We start from the raw sequence: 16,411 nt of genomic DNA on the forward strand, positions 1-16,411 counted from the left end.
ATCTTGCCAAGTCGGAAGTCTTCACAGCCCAGGCTTTATGTACATGCATGCAGGCTGTGTTTTTGTAGTTGCGGCCATTATAATCCTGTTTCGCCAAAATCAGGCTACATGCCCTGTCTCGGAGCAGGGCACACACAGCGTGTTTCACTGCTGACATGTAAACACTGCCCGTTTCTTTTTGTGATTTCTGATACTCGACAATACAGCTCCATCATGTAGAATGTACGTGTACGTGTACTTTGTATGCTCTTGTAGCCTGCACACGTCACTTTTGCCTTTTATAACGTATCGTTTGCTACCTTTTGTATTTTTTTTGCTCTTGAGACTTGCACAATTGTCACTATTGCCTCATGTAACGTAACGTTCGTTTTTGTAACAGGCTCACTTGTAATTGTTCTCCTTTGTATCTTTACTTTGCCTATATTGTGAAGCGCTCTGACACCTTCGCTTCGGGTAAAGTCCGCGCGATATAAAAACGCATTAAAAAAATAAATAAGTCTCGACAGGACCCACAGGAATCCCTCCCAAGACAGTCCCAACAACTTCACTTACCTGATGTTGGAAGAGGGTCCTACAAGAAGACGGCGGGCGGCAGAAGACGGCGGGCGGCAGAAGACAGCAGCATTAACTTCCTGCAAACGACCGAGCTGCGTATGAGTAATGGAGACTGCATACGACGCGTATACGTACGCACGCATGGCGGCAGTGCGCCTCTTGGGACAAACCATGTCCCCAGTTTTTGCGGGTGAGTTCACATTGTAGTCGCGGCGCCCCTGGCTCCTCATTGCGGCGCACCGGGGTGCCGCGGCGCACACTTTGGGAACCACGGGCATAGCCAATAGGTCTCGCCTTTGGGACCTTATAAGTGTTTAGCTATGCAACAGTTGCATAACTAAATACTTATAAGGTCCCAAAAGCGAGACCTATTGGCTATGCAAAGCGGCCGTGCGGCCGCAAAAGTAAAAGTGATCGCGATCACGATCAAACATCAAAGCGGCCGTGCGGCCGCTAAAGTGAAAGTCATCGCGGTAAAGCGCGGCGCGCGCGCCCGCGCACATGCACTGTGGCTCTAGGCTGGCCTGGTAGCACTTTTTGGAGCCCTCTCAATAAGTCTCGCCAGACCAGCGCATGCGCTGGGTCAGGCGAGACCTAAAAAAGGATCAGGGGCATAGTGGAAACAGCAACAAATCTTATTTATTATTCCAGGGACAGTCTGTTTCTCAGTACATCTGAAACAACTACACAGAATACTATAAAAACAGCAGGAAGATAACGTTCTAAAGAACGAGAATAAAATGAACATTTCCAGCATTGTTAAAATGTCATTAAAAATGTCATCCAGAACCTAACACCGAACAGCAAAGACAAATGTTCCCCTTGAAGAGAGAGATCATCCTCCTGGACTCAGCGTTATCAGCTACAGGCGAGATGTAGCATCAGTAAAGTATGCCGCAGTAGGTGAAGCCATCTCTGGCAGAATCTCGGGTGATAATCTAGACAGAGGACCGTTCCTGACAAGTAGTCAAGTGGTCGTCCTTGTAGAAAATAGGCCTCAGCTAGGCCTACCAGTGCAAGGGGTTCGCCCTTCTCTGCACAGAGTCCTCAGACTATTAGAAAGAAGTTGGCACAGAAACTGGAATAGAAAATACAGAGTTTAATAAACCTCATGAGGTGGAACCACATTCACCCAGCACCCTGTGGTGCTGAATGAAGGTAGCACACAGAGTAGAAGAACCATGGGTCTTTTATACCCACACAGGGGCTCAGAAAAAGGGCGGTACAAGCATACATGAGAAGAGTTACATACATAGATGGTCATACAGAAATGCACAGTCGACAGTAAAGGAGGAGCTAGCAGTTGCTGACTCTGGTAGAAACAACCTGATAGTTACAGACTAAAAACAGATGCATGGACAGTTAGATATTCCTGCGCATGTGCAGGGTAGCAGAGTCTAAGTATAACCAGTCCTTTAAACAGAGAACAAGGGTAAACAAAATGGCTGCCAGAAATACAAAATGGATTCCACAAAATGTACAAGATAGCCTCTAAATACCAGATGGATTCTGCTAACGCTAATTTAGTCGCAGCCAATTTACGACAGACGACCCTTTTAGCGTTAGCTGAAGACATCTCCCATAATCCAGGAGGAAAATGAAAAATATGCAAATTAATTTAATTTTTTTTTTTTTCTTTTCATAAATATCCTAATTCATTGCTAGGTGGGCATTTCTCATTCTAAATATTGTTAAGCGGGTATGTATGAGGTATAAACAGAAGTACAAAGGGAACAGAGAATTGGGTCATACAGATAGCAGGAGAGAGTAATTACTATTATCAGAAACAGAATTATTAGCTTTCTAGTCCTAAGCAAATCCTAGAACCATCCAGTAAAAACATTTTCAAGGCTCCTATGCATTTCAGTTACCATCAATTTTAACTTCAAAAACATTTTCGCTAGACTTTTCCAGTATTTCCTTTATGAGGGCTAGAGTATCTATCATTATACCCAATACAAACATTAAAGCAGTCAGACATATTATTTACAAAAATGATCCTGGATCCAGAGGACCAGGAGGACTACACAGAACCATGAGAATTAGGACGAAGAGCTGCAAAGGGTTGCTCCTCCTCAAAAATGGGACGATCAATGGGGTACATTTTCAACAAAAAGAAAAAGAAGTCCTTGGGAAATTAAAGCCGCTGTACAACCAACCAGAGGGGAGTCTTCTCCCTGTGTCCGTTTGAGCCTCACAGGCAGGCTCTTGTTGTTCCCACGGTGGAGCTGTACAACTCGCAATTCAGGAATCATGGCCTAGTTTCAAGGGAAAAGTTTCTTCTTTCAGGATAGGGCAATCACCCACCAGGGCAAATGCGCTCAGTGATCCTGTCCAGTGTCTCAGGCAGTGCACCAGTTTTCTTCATTTTAATCTAACAGGCACCAGAGACACAGCACCTGTACCCTGAACTCCAGTCCTTCCCTAACTCCTGTATTGCTCTGCTGGCACACTGCTCTTTCGTTGGGGCCATATCTTTTGGCCAACAAAGGTGAAAACTTTACAGCCACTTTAGGACCAGGATTCAGAGGCCTGATGCTAGGATCTCTGAAGCAACCCATGTTTCAAAGGGGGTTACCTCAAGCAAAAACTTTCTCGCCTTCCTGGTCGGTCTGTGACTCTCGGCTGGGCATCAAAAGCTTGATCCACGATTTCTCCTTTCTGATTTGTGACCCCGTCTTTTGCCCAAGATAGTAGCAGGGGTACATTCATCCCAGTGCTTCCGGCCTTCTACCTTCACTGAGGTCCTGGTTGCCAGCAATGCCTGTGCTGGTTACCTTCACTTTGACTTCAAGCTGGACTGGTGTTGACTCCTCAAGCTAGATCTGATGTCCACGCCCCTCTGGCAATGGTTGTAAAGCAGCAAATATCTATTGGTGGACAGAACAAAAGGTCTTTAGACAAGGCATAGAAATAATCTATCAACAGAGAGGATAGTCTCAGAATACTTCCTAGTCTAGGGACGCCCCATATATTAACAAGGTACCCTAGAACCACTTTCATATATGTGAGAGTAAATAAAACAACAACCTGAACCTATTGGCAAGAATAAAAGGAACTCTTTAGTGAACTGACAAGAGTAATACGTCACCCAACCCAAGCAGTCAAGGAAGTCTGTGTTCATTTCTAAAGACCCTCAAGAAAAAGGAAATGTTACACTCATAAACTTTGCATTACTTGTACAGGACTGCAGACACTTCTAAAATGATTTTTCTTAATAAAAGCACCTACATTGTATACTCAGGACCATGCTCTCATGTTATAGGAGCAACAGGAAAATCTAACACTGCTAATTTAACAAAGATTCTTATTACATAAAGAACTAAAAACTTTAACATAATGGGTACACGTTCTCCAGTGGAACATCTTGTGACTAACAGATTGCTATAAAACAATATTTTCCTCAAAAATGTTTGCTAAGGATCACATAGACCTCTTCCCTGCATTCTACTTTTTCACAATCCAAACTATGCAACATTAGTTCTAGTAAGGACTGTCAGTTTATTTACACAGACTAGCTAATAAAAACTAGCAATGCCCTCGCAAAACTGTATGTAGCATGAGAATAACAAACAATAGTGGTGTTGTCACCTGAGAATTTTCAAACAAAAACTACCCACAGCTAGTTCCCCTTAAAGATCAAATAAGGAAGCAGCAATCTAGACTACTCAGCCTCTCATAATTCCATCAGAGAGGATGGGTAGTAACGTAGCAAAATATATTTATTCATTTTATTAATGCTAATAATGTTTAAAACAGTATTACTGAATAGCCAATTAAATGTCTCATGAGAAATTAAGAAAAAGAGGGAGAACACATAAATTTGCCTACCCTTAATTTATAGAGGAGCTAGCCTCCTCTCCCCAGTTTTGACAGTAAGAAACCTGTACCAGGTTTCATTCTGTCAACACTATCAACCTCAATTTGTAGCAACTGGGCCTAAACAAACTCTGAGGAGCGAAATAGCACAGTAAGCAAGCTAAAGAACATATTCCCCTAGCAAATTTTGTAGTGCAACATGAGGCCGCATGAATTCAAACTAAATCCCATTGCGTCCTGAATTCAGCCCTAAAAGCAGTTGGACTATATATATAGCAGAGCCATTGTCTTTTAAAGAGAGGTCACATATACTATGTTCATTGAGTGCACACAAAAACTTGCTTTTGCCAAAAAAAGGTAAGCAAAAACCTCTTTCTTCCCCTGCCATTTCGTCTTTCAAATGTCGAAATGTCAAAGCTCATGTGAAGCCGAGCCCTGCCAGGCTTCTAAATGTAGGAGTTTGGCCTTTAACCTATGCAGCTGTTCCATCTTGTATGCAAGGTTGTCATGCGGTGCTCCCAAGTCAAACTGACCCTAGAGACTGAAGGCAGAACAGCAAAACCCACTCTAATCGTGTGTCTACCAGCAATTTCAGAGGTAAGCTTAATAACTTCTGCCAGTTTTTGTACATAGGTATATTTAGAATCAGTGTGCTGAGTGCTTGAGCAATATAGATGTCAGCTATGAAGTCTATACTTACATATGTGCATTTACTGGAGCCTAAGGCAGTTTAAAAGCTGCTCTGACTGGAGAAATCTCATTTAAATAATGAAGTTCACTCAATTTCGACTTTGATGTGTAGGGCACTTAAAAATAAATATCCTACAATGTTTTTGCATAATAGTCATCCCCAGAATGTCCTCTACATATCCCAGAGATGCGGCATCAGAAATGTATAATGTATACCTTCATAAAAATGAGTTTTGTACGCCTGGATAAAGTGACATTTTCACATGTAATTGACCCCCTATTGCTGTATAGCACGGCTTAAATTCAATTTGGATGCTAGGAGGTCACAGCATCATGATTCAGGCATTATGAATAGTAAAAAAACGAATTTAATGCACCTATGTTAGATAACATTTTTAATATAATCATTTTAAGTCTGCGCCACTTTTATTATGTAACATCAAAAACCACTCTTATCCTTATTTAAAAAGGCATTAACAAAAGAAATCCCTACTGTCAATCTGTCCTCTGTTTATCAAAAATAATGAAACTACATTTCTAACCTTTAAAACAGCAGTCTGAGATGCAGGATGTTTACTCCGAGTTTTTTTTTAAAGGCTAGTAATTCAGCTGTTTTCTGTGGCCGGAGTCAGAAATAGAAGAATTCATGTTGACACAGCTGCGTGACACGTAAAGGCGTCGAATTCACACGCCTTTCAAGTCAACACAACTCTGTCGTTCTGTATAATGTGAATGCCTTTGAATACCCTATACAAAAGGATGAATGATGTGACATTTTGTATCTAAATTTAATCTTATTGTAAAACACACAATTTCGTTTTTTTTTTTTTTTAGGCCTTTTATCCCCATATAAAGAATATGAAAAAGGAAACCTGATTTCCTTTAAGGGAACAAAGGCATACTTATACACTTCCAAAGAAACAGAACAGGAATTAGCTAGTGCGATATTTTAGAAAAATTCAGGTCACCTTTTTGCAGGGGCTACAAATCATAATGGTTCCATAATATCCAATCTGGAAACATATGACCGACGGCTGCCTGTCTATAAGAGAAGGGCAGTACATATATTTTAGTCTTGCATAACCTTTTTTGTTTTATTCATCTCCAATACCAATTAGACATACACTGATAACGTGTTGTCTGCTATTTTGACAGCATGATAATGATAATATCATGTCTGTGGAATTTAGTAATTTTGAACAAGTACCAGCCAACTGCTACGCAAAGATAGGCGTCGTCACAACCATCTCCTTACCTCACAGGAGAACTTATACTAGTATTAAAATAGAATTGTCAATACGACAAAAACAAAACATATATAAAATAAAAATACATATGCCAAGCCATCAGTATACCAAGCACAGAAAGCATAGACAAATTACAATAACATATATAAATGAGCAGTGATGCGCAATTACTGAACCTACAGCTCAGAGTCGAATATTCTGGCCTGCTTAATTTGTCAAGCTTAAAATCAATAACTGATTTCCTTGCCTTACTCACCCCCATCTGACAGTAGGTCATCTTTATGATGACCAGCTGTCAGCTGAACTGACTGTGTCGCTTCTGACACACAGATCATCTTAATTTGTAACTTTCTAAAAGTAAGATTACTTATCTAATATCCCATGTTAGTTTTGCGCCACAATTTCCACTGAGAAAATTAATTCTCAATTGGAAAATCGTTTTTATATAGGCATATAGCCCTTACAATTTCAAGCAAGAGCATCATTTTACTTTTTGTCTAGGATTAATGCAACAGTTTAAAAAAAAATAAAAACAGTTTTCTATGGAAAGTCTAACTAGTCTTGCTCAAAATAGGGACAAGGAAGGCTCCTTGAGTTTCGTTCCTCAGCTGCCCTGTCTTATCAGAGAAGCTAAAAATAGCCCCTCAGCGCAGAACCGGGCCACAGCGAGTGCTCCTGGCCCCCACCTCTCTCCAAGGCTCTCCTGCTGCAAGCATTACACATTTTCATGTCAGAGACGCTTTCTAAGCAGTGATTTCACCTCCTGGTTCAGTCGCTCCTATTTCTAGCCCCCACCTTACAGGCTGCAAGGTCAAAATCTGCCTCGCACAGCCCTGAAGCTGTCAAAGACAAAAAGCCTTCCTAATTTCATCTAAACTGCAATAATTTGCCCTATGGAAAAATTTATTTTGATATACAATTTCTTTTCAGGGGTCATAAGTTTATTTTCAATTCTCAGATTAGCAGGTTCAGTTTAAGTTAGAACCTACAACCCTGTGGACCCAGCACATTGGCTCACTGAACCACCAAGAACACAAAGCTGCATAGGAACAATTTGAAAATTCGAAATACCCACAATTTTCTCAAGCTAAACTTTTAACCGGTCCCTAATTACTCTTCCTTAATACTTTTGTACATTAAGGGTGTCATCAAATCACAGGGGTTGCTCTTTCTCTAGCTACACCCCTCTCAATTTCCTTTTGCGACTTCTTGATGGTGATGAGACCAAATTAAATTTACTCCTTAACAATTTCACTTCTCAGAATTCTTTCACATATTCACAGTCATTCAATCACACGCTTTTTCCAGTGCTAGCAACATCCAAAACACAATTTACCACACCATAACATTTAAACACACATTTAACCCACAGATCAACACTTAAGACAGAAACAAAAGACAGCCCACAGACTGTACTTAAACCAAACCATTTGTAAATACTAGTTGCAAGTCATATTCACTAGATTTGGCTGGCAGAACACCAGGAAAACGCTCTGCATCTCATCACTTATGAATATTACTAAGTGCACAGACCAGGATCCTTTTATGTACATATTTAGTTCCTCGGGGTACTAGTCACCAAAGAAGAAAAACTTCTATATACCTAAACCTAGTTAAGTATCCCCTCTAAGGGAGCCGGCTAATTATATACAAAAGAAATGGTACATCCAAGAAAGCAACACATTCATTCATTCATGTACTTTTTCTCCCACATTCGTACACAATCAAACATCTCTTGCCTAGTCTTTTGCTTAAACATACATTGTTCCACATACTCAATTTTCCGAAAATCAAATGACCCATACATAGGCCAACGCAGCTCAGGATCCTTACAAGTGTATTTATTCCATAATGCGCTGTACATTATAGAAGAAAGACCATACTTAATATACATATCCCTATTAGGCGTCCCCTCCGGGGGGGGGGGGCGGTTGTGCTTCATCAAGTCTCAAGGTACCATTCCAAAAGCAACACATCCTTTGAAGTGTGCTAAAGACAGGCATGCCAAAAAGAGTGCAGAATATGCAATATTATAATCAAAGTAGCACTTAAGGTACCTTTAGTACGATGTGCCGTTCAAATCAATTCAGTTAGAGAAAATTCTCCTCATTACCTGCCTATGTGAATTGCAAGTCACATATGTCAAAACAAACCAAGTTGGCCAACACAAATATACAATCTCAAAGCCACAGTAAGCGTTACTAAACTACCTTACCAATCACAGGCATCAAAACCAACAGCAAGCGCCGCAGAAGGACACTTACCAATCACTTGGTGTCCAGATTCATCCTGCCAAGTTCTAAAATCGACCAAATGGTCACTGCACGGTGAATCAACAGAAGAGATCTCAGTCGAGGACCGGTGCCACCTGGATGGTCAGATCAGAAAGAAAGGAAAAGCCGCCGTGGATGCCAAGACTCGGGTCTTATCGGGCAGTGATCACGTCCAGAGCGAGATTCCAATACTTCGTCGCGACCAATCCTTTGGGCATCCGAGTCACCGATGAGTCCCACGTTGAGGCGCCAACTGTAGAAAATAGGCCTCAGCTAGGCCTACCAGTGCAAGGGGTTCGCCCTTCTCTGCACAGAGTCCTCAGACTATTAGAAAGAAGTTGGCACAGAAACTGGAATAGAAAATACAGAGTTTAATAAACCTCATGAGGTGGAACCACATTCACCCAGCACCCTGTGGTGCTGAATGAAGGTAGCACACAGAGTAGAAGAACCATGGGTCTTTTATACCCACACAGGGGCTCAGAAAAAGGGCGGTACAAGCATACATGAGAAGAGTTACATACATAGATGGTCATACAGAAATGCACAGTCGACAGTAAAGGAGGAGCTAGCAGTTGCTGACTCTGGTAGAAACAACCTGATAGTTACAGACTAAAAACAGATGCATGGACAGTTAGATATTTCTGCGCATGTGCAGGGTAGCAGAGTCTAAGTATAACCAGTCCTTTAAACAGAGAACAAGGGTAAACAAAATGGCTGCCAGAAATTCAAAATGGATTCCACAAAATGTACAAGATAGCCTCTAAATACCAGATGGATTCTGCTAACGCTAATTTAGTCGCAGCCAATTTACGACAGTCCTTATATACTAAACCTTACCAGAAATTGGAATTTCTGACATAAGTTTAAGAATGTCTGACATAGATTTTGTGCATCAAGGTATGCATGCGTCCTACATGTTTGCTTATGAACATACAAGGTAAAAGGACATCAATTCAGACTACACTATTTTGGTTATATGTCTGTATGTGTTCATAATAATATGGTGAAAAGTAGACATTTGATCCAGACAAATGTTGCATTGATGGTTGTATCTGTGTCATTAATCAAATGGCTTGACGCTTTCACAGTGCCTAGAAAGATATGGTCAGGCGACATCTGCGTTGAATGGCAGACATGACTATGATTTCTGCATAAATCGGGAAAGATGACAACTTCTACTGTTTGAATGAAGGAATATGACGGCCTCAATTAGTCAAGATAGAATCAAGGACTACCTAAGATGGAGTCGGACTTTAGGGACTTTACATCAACACCTGTTTAGTGCGAGGATACCCTCCCGGTGATAGTGCTTTCCACAAATCTGCATGACATAATCTAATTTTTTCTCAGACCCCCGTATTAGCTAAGGGGTGTGTTACATTTTCTGGATAAGCCAGCACCCTGCTAAGAGTAGCCCAATTTACAATACATACAATTTTGAATCTGAACTTGCCTTGTACTCTTAACCAATGGAAGGAACTATACCCATACAAATGATGACCAAATTTACGGACGCCTAAGACCAGCCTTACTCCTACGCTGTATGCAACTTGCAGCTTTTTCAACACCTGGGTGACAAATCCCACGTACAACATATCAGCATCATCAAATGAAAACCCACTGTCTCTCCTACCACCAAGGGACGGTAGTGTTCGGGAATAAAATGAATCACATCTAAATGCCACAAAAGTTAATTGGGTATCTCGTAAATTGTTCTACATCCAAGTATGCCCAAAATGTCTTAACCTTCTTTTTATCCAACAGCGTAGGAAGAGGACCGTTTTTTATTTGGTTTTCTAACCAGATTTTGTATTCTGAATAGAGTAATTTCTCTCTTTGCCTCTTTTAGCTGGATCCAATGAATACTCATTCTAGCACAGAACTGGTCATGCCATCCCAGCACGTTCTCGTCCTGATTGTTCTTCTCTCTGTTCTTGCCCAAACGTTGAGTATTATTCCCATGAGTCTGATAGAGCAAATTAGTTGGCCCCTGGGGACCCAGTAGTTCAGTGATGAGGGAGATACTGCATCATTTTGTGAATTTGAGGCTTACCAAATATTCAATCAATCATAGCATTTGTAAAGCGCACTATATACCCGTGAGGGTCTCAAGGCAAATATTGCTGAGTACAGGGTTAAGGGGCGTGACTGCCATGTTCTTTGTGTGCAAAAGTAAATTGTGCATATTTAATTTAAACAGATGTATTTCTTTTATAATATTCATATTATCTATTTATAAAAAATACAAATACATTTTTTAACAAATCAATCGAAGTCAATTATTGACCAATTTGTCTGAATGCCTGTATGGCATTTACATAGTGCGAATGTGGGGTAGATGTACTTAAAGACTGGTCACAAAATGCGATTGCTAATTGTGCACCAGCGTTTTATGACAATGCAACTTATGCACAAATGAGCCACATCCCAAATCACCTTTTGCAGGATGACAAGCCTAATGAATATTAATTATGTTGCTATTCCAAAATAGGATTTTATTTTAATTTTTAAATTTTATTATTTATTTTTATGCACCATATACAATCATAAGTAATGTTACAGGGTTAGCCACGAGTGGTGGCGATCATTCTTACATAGCTGCTTATGTAGCTACCCCTTACTTTTATCTTTTGAGAGTGTAAGGAGGAAAGGATACGAAAATTAAGTGGTGATGCCATAGAGGGATAGGACAGGCATGTAGAGAGGTACAGAGGTTTGGTAGAAGCACCCTGTGGTCAAAAAAGAAACTGGTGCAGCTTTAAAAAAAACATCAGGGGATGCAGACTGCGGAAACGATTCACAAATTGTAAGGTTTCACATTCTCCTTTACGAATCAGCTACCACCTCTTTGAGGTGTTGGTTTCTGATTAATCAGTTATTGATCAATAGGCAGCATGATGCAGGTACAATTACAAGTACAATAATGTTGATGTGGCTGGAGTACCTTGATTTACATTTCCTAGAATCAAAACCTATAATCCTAATGAGATAAGGAGCCTATCTCTGCCTGCCACCACATGCGGCTATCCTTAAAAAGGCACCACTGCTTTGGATAGCATTAACCTGCCTCCACCACAAGATGGCGGCAGCACTCTCTTGGATCAGACTACTCAGCATAGCTGCTCCTGACAACACTTAATGGCAAAGGGAGTCCCTGCCAATCAGTATAGTGTTTCTCCTGATTTGGCCTCATTCATAGCAGTAGTCACATACATTGCTTATGGTGCCCACCAGGGCTCCACACCTGCCCTATATCATCTGATGTCTGTGTTCATTAATATTAAAGGATCACGTGGCAGCTTCGCAGTCTCCTCTTTCTGTCTGGACCATCTGGGGGGCTTCAGCACATAATTCTCTTTCCCCTCAGTATTTACTAACTTGTATTTATCTTGCAGGGATCTCTTGGTAGACCAGCATCCCATCTCACTCCTGTCTGTATGGACCACATGGCGACCAGGCATCTCATTACTTCTTTCCACTTTGTCCACATGCACTTCATGTCGGCTCTTCTCTCTCTCCTTGGTTTACTAGGAACTCCTAGTGGACCAGCATCATTCCTTCCCTGAATCCCCCCATCATTTTCCTAACTCCTTTCCCTGCATGAACCTTCTGGTTTCCATGCATCATGACCCCTGCACAGACAACATGGCCTCTGTGCATCCCGTCTAGACTGCAGCAACGATAAAATCATAGCGATAATAAACACCTTTTATTAATCATGGTTAAAACTAGAGCAGTGGAGAAACGACATCATAAATCAACATATCAGCACCTGTACACTGTTTGACCTAGATCAGTGCTTCCCAAACTTGTCAGAACCACACCCGTTTGTTAGAACAACAAGCTTTCACAACACACCAAGCTTTAATGGACATGAGGCGGTGACTTTTTTAATGTAACTAAAGCATGGTGTGGTAGTGAATTGTCTTTTACAAGCAGCACATTTTCCATTGAAATGGACACTAAATTTGCACGGACAGTTTTACCGCACACAAATTATAATGTGTGGAAATCGGCCTTCAGTGAATATTTATCATTTGTTCATCACCAAGTAAAGTGTTTTGATCCTGGTAAAAATCTTTGTTTGTAATTACCATCACACTTTAGAATTATAAAAAAATGTGCTTCATGTTTGCTTTCCTGCTGAATGTGTAAAATTCATTTACAGAGATTTGCATTGTGCTGTGGGTTGAAAAAATAACATCATACAGCCTTTCCTTTCACACTCCCTGTACCCAGCAAGACTGTCACATAATTCACTTTACTTTTTTCCCCTGGTAGCAAAGTGAGAAGAGTTTGTAAACATCAATCCCCGTGTGGAAAACCATAAGCAGCAATTTCTCATAAAACATAGCCTGACATTTCACCTCTGTCTTTGAAGTGCAGCAAATGTGACAAGATTATTACAGAACTTAAAATAATCTTTGTTTATTGCTTGGACTTTCGAGACCCACAAAAAATCAACTCGGGACCCACCTTTCAGGAAACGCTGAGCGAGATGTTGGTGGCTGCACCACCACATTCCTCCACCAGACCCAATCTTTCTTTAGGTGCATTCCCCCTGTCCATGTGCTAGCCAGGCATTTCCTTACAGAATGTTTATATCTATACACAAACCATTCCTCTGGTCTTCATAATAGATGACTGCAAATGATGAAACACCAGTTCAGCTCTCAAGAGTCTATAAATGCTGCTTGCTTGCTTTGTTCATGATTCACCAAATCTCAGCATTGATGGGATCTGCAGGTATTTTTAGCACTAATATATATGGGAGCATCACAAGGCTTAATGCATATGGGGTCATTAAGTGTTAGGCAGATGAAGAGGGCTGGTGTACATCAACGGACCCTCCAAACTCACAGCCCCCCTGCTCTACGCAGTCAGGTAAAGCGCTCTGTTGAAGATGACAGAAACTCAGCTGGTCCTGCTGCCAGACATGTCTCAGCTGACAGTCCTATTGCCTGAGGGCTACTAGGCTACAGAAACTGCCCGCCCGATTTAAGGGGTGGGTCATCGTCCCTCATTTTCCCTGCCTGTGTCTGCAATTCTCTACCTAGGGGACACAGGCAGTAAAATGCAGAATCGCCTGGATCTGGTGGCCATTTGTATTAGAACAGAAACTGCTTAGAGAGTTTTTGTTTCAAAACAAAAAGGTTTGCAGAGCGGGTTCTTCAAGCATGGTACCAGATCATCAAACCTTCAGGGTGGTGAAGAGAAGCGCTGCCTGCACAGCTTCCTTTATAGCACAGACCTACCAACCAGGCAGATGGGGGATCTCTCAATAGAATGGACAGGATTCTCAACCTGTGTCTGAGACTGGTGCCTTCTTCCGAAGAAGCACACTGAGGCGCAGCCTCCATGAGAACCATGTCTACAGCTTAGCACACTCGCTTCACTTTGCTGTGCACTGTGTACCGGGCCCTCAAAGTGCTAACACCACACAAAGTGCAAGGCCCGTGTTTAAATGCAACAAGGGGTGTAGAATGCAAAAATGTATTACTGTATAATACCGCCGGCATCACTTTTAGAATGCCACGTGCTGCATCATATTGATCATTAACAGTGGCATCCAGGAAGTAACTTGTTGTAACCAAAGCTCAGAAGGCCGCAGTGTAGATTATAAGAAGGTTTATTAGATCTTACTTTCAAGTAGATAAGTAGATAGCTAAGCTCTTAAGTAAGCCCCACCAGGAGCAGTCTCCTGCTGCTCAGCTCATATCTCCAACTGACTCCAATCCCACAAACACTCCATACATTCTAGATGACCTCACACACCGGCTGAGCAGCAGCGACTTGAAACACTGAGGAGGATGCATTAAGATGCAGCAGAACTCAAGGTATAGGAAGAAGAATGGCGATTCTCCAATTAAACTGAAGAGAAAATCAAGATTTCATTATAGACACAGAGGCTAACATTATGCATGCAATCTTTTAATGCCACTCCTGCAGCACCTTTAAAGAACTTAGAACAACAACAAACTAGAACCAGAATACATCGGCTATAAGAAGTCCATGCACCTAATATTCCCCCTCTTTGAGTGCGCCAAAGTTTCTTAACTCTTAAACTTTATCTTCCCAAATCCAATCTTCCTCTCGTCTTTTCTCCTTTAATCTTCTCACTGTGTCGAATCTACCAGAAAAACACAATTTAGAACCTCAAAAAAGTACACTTTTCAATCATTCAAATAAATTTCAACAATATCAACATACAAGATAGGATGTTCAAAAATATCGACATATCCCTCTAAAACACCCCCTCACTAAATGGGATGAGGAGGGAGGGATAATGTTAGCCTCTGTGGGGCATATTTACAAGCCCCCTGCGCCACCAGTACGTCACTTTTCATGACGTACTGGTGGTACAGGGGGCTTCTCCATATTTACAAGGACAGGAAAAGCCACCCTGCATGACATTTCCTCTCCTTGTAAATACGGCCCCTTCACACACAGCACTTTGCGTTGAAGGGGCGTTCCATGGGTGTTGCTGTGGGTGTTCCCACGCAACACCCATGAAACAAAGACAGCTCCAGATTTACAAGAAATCGTAAATCTGGAGATGCGTCTGAATGCTACGCCAACCTAGAGGTGGCGTAGCGAGGCGCAACGAGGAGAAATGTTTTCATTTCTCCTCGTTTTTTCCTCTTTCAATGCGTGCTGCATTCTACAGCTCACATTGAAAGGGGAAAAAGCCTATAGTGATTGTTTTTGTGCAGGAAGGTACCCCTTCCTGCACAAAAACAATCTCCCCATGGCGCAGGCATCCTTGCACCACGGTGCAAGGGTGTCTGCGCCAGCGCTTGGCAGCTGTTCGTGTGCCAGCGCAGGGAAGAGCACATGAATGCGACATATTCTTGTAAATATGTCACATTCCTGTGCTCTGAAAGTGCCGCAGCGTAGCGCAGCCAAAGCGCTTGCGATGCCACGCTGCGGCACTTTCTTGTAGATCTGCCCCTTCGTCTTTAATGAAATCTTGATTCTCTCTTCATTTTAATTGGAGAATCACCATTTCATTTCAAGACCAGAGGCTACCATTATGCATGTTGAAAGCCCTTCAACACCTCATTTGCAACATGATTAACTGTTCTAAAATAATGTCTTATAAAAGTCCCTGCATTTGCCCAATCCGCAGCTTTCAGAATTTCCTCCATTCTACCTCCAGAGTAATAGGCCTTACTTGCCATAGCTCCTCTAATAGAATGAGCCATAAACTCCCTAATATCACGCCCGCCTGTTCCATTGTCCATCTAACCCATCTAGCAATAGTTGCACTACTAATCGCCTTAAAAGGTTTTACAAAAGAAATTAAAACTTGATTAACACCATTACTTCTGTTTTCTTCCATTCTACTCTTGTATTCTCTCAAACATTCCACCACACACAATTTCCTACATTCTTCAGATCTTGGATAAAACACATGAGAAGACATAGTCTTAGTTCTCTTCCATATTTCTAAATGTACTCCATCTGGTGCATACAATCTACTACTCAACCCTAAACAGCTGGCATTTCTCCAACCTCACATTCAACAGAACTCTCTGCATCATTGCAAAGGGGGAAACTCATAACCTCTCATCCCTATCCATGATCGATGAAACATATCTACTGCACAAGCTTCCAGATCTGGCCTCCAACTGAAATAACGTTGAACTTGAAAAGTTAGTCTGCTTGCAAACATGACTAATTCCAAAGTACCCCACTCTTTCTCTATCCTCTTGAAACACTGCAGGTCCAATTTCCAATTGCTGAAATATATCTTGAATTCCAATCTGCTACCGTGCTCAATTCCCCTGGTAAGTATTCTGCTTTCTCCACAATCTTGTGTTC

The 16,411-nt window shown here is 41.5% G+C and overlaps 1 long non-coding RNA gene across 1 annotated transcript; it reads right to left on the reverse strand.

Moving 5' to 3' along the window:
* Positions 1-1,639: 1,639 nt before the first annotated feature.
* On the reverse strand, positions 1,640-9,164 carry LOC146869287 (uncharacterized). Its single transcript, XR_014981390.1, has 2 exons — positions 8,576-9,164; positions 1,640-3,425 (listed from the first exon to the last, which is right to left on the reverse strand). It is a non-coding gene; the product is annotated as an uncharacterized LOC146869287 (long non-coding RNA).
* Between the last annotated feature and the right edge of the window lie 7,247 nt (positions 9,165-16,411).

The sequence above is a fragment of the Triturus cristatus genome, chromosome 1_1, assembly GCF_964204655.1.
Source record: "Triturus cristatus chromosome 1_1, aTriCri1.1, whole genome shotgun sequence".
In the NCBI taxonomy this organism is placed as follows: domain Eukaryota; kingdom Metazoa; phylum Chordata; class Amphibia; order Caudata; family Salamandridae; genus Triturus; species Triturus cristatus.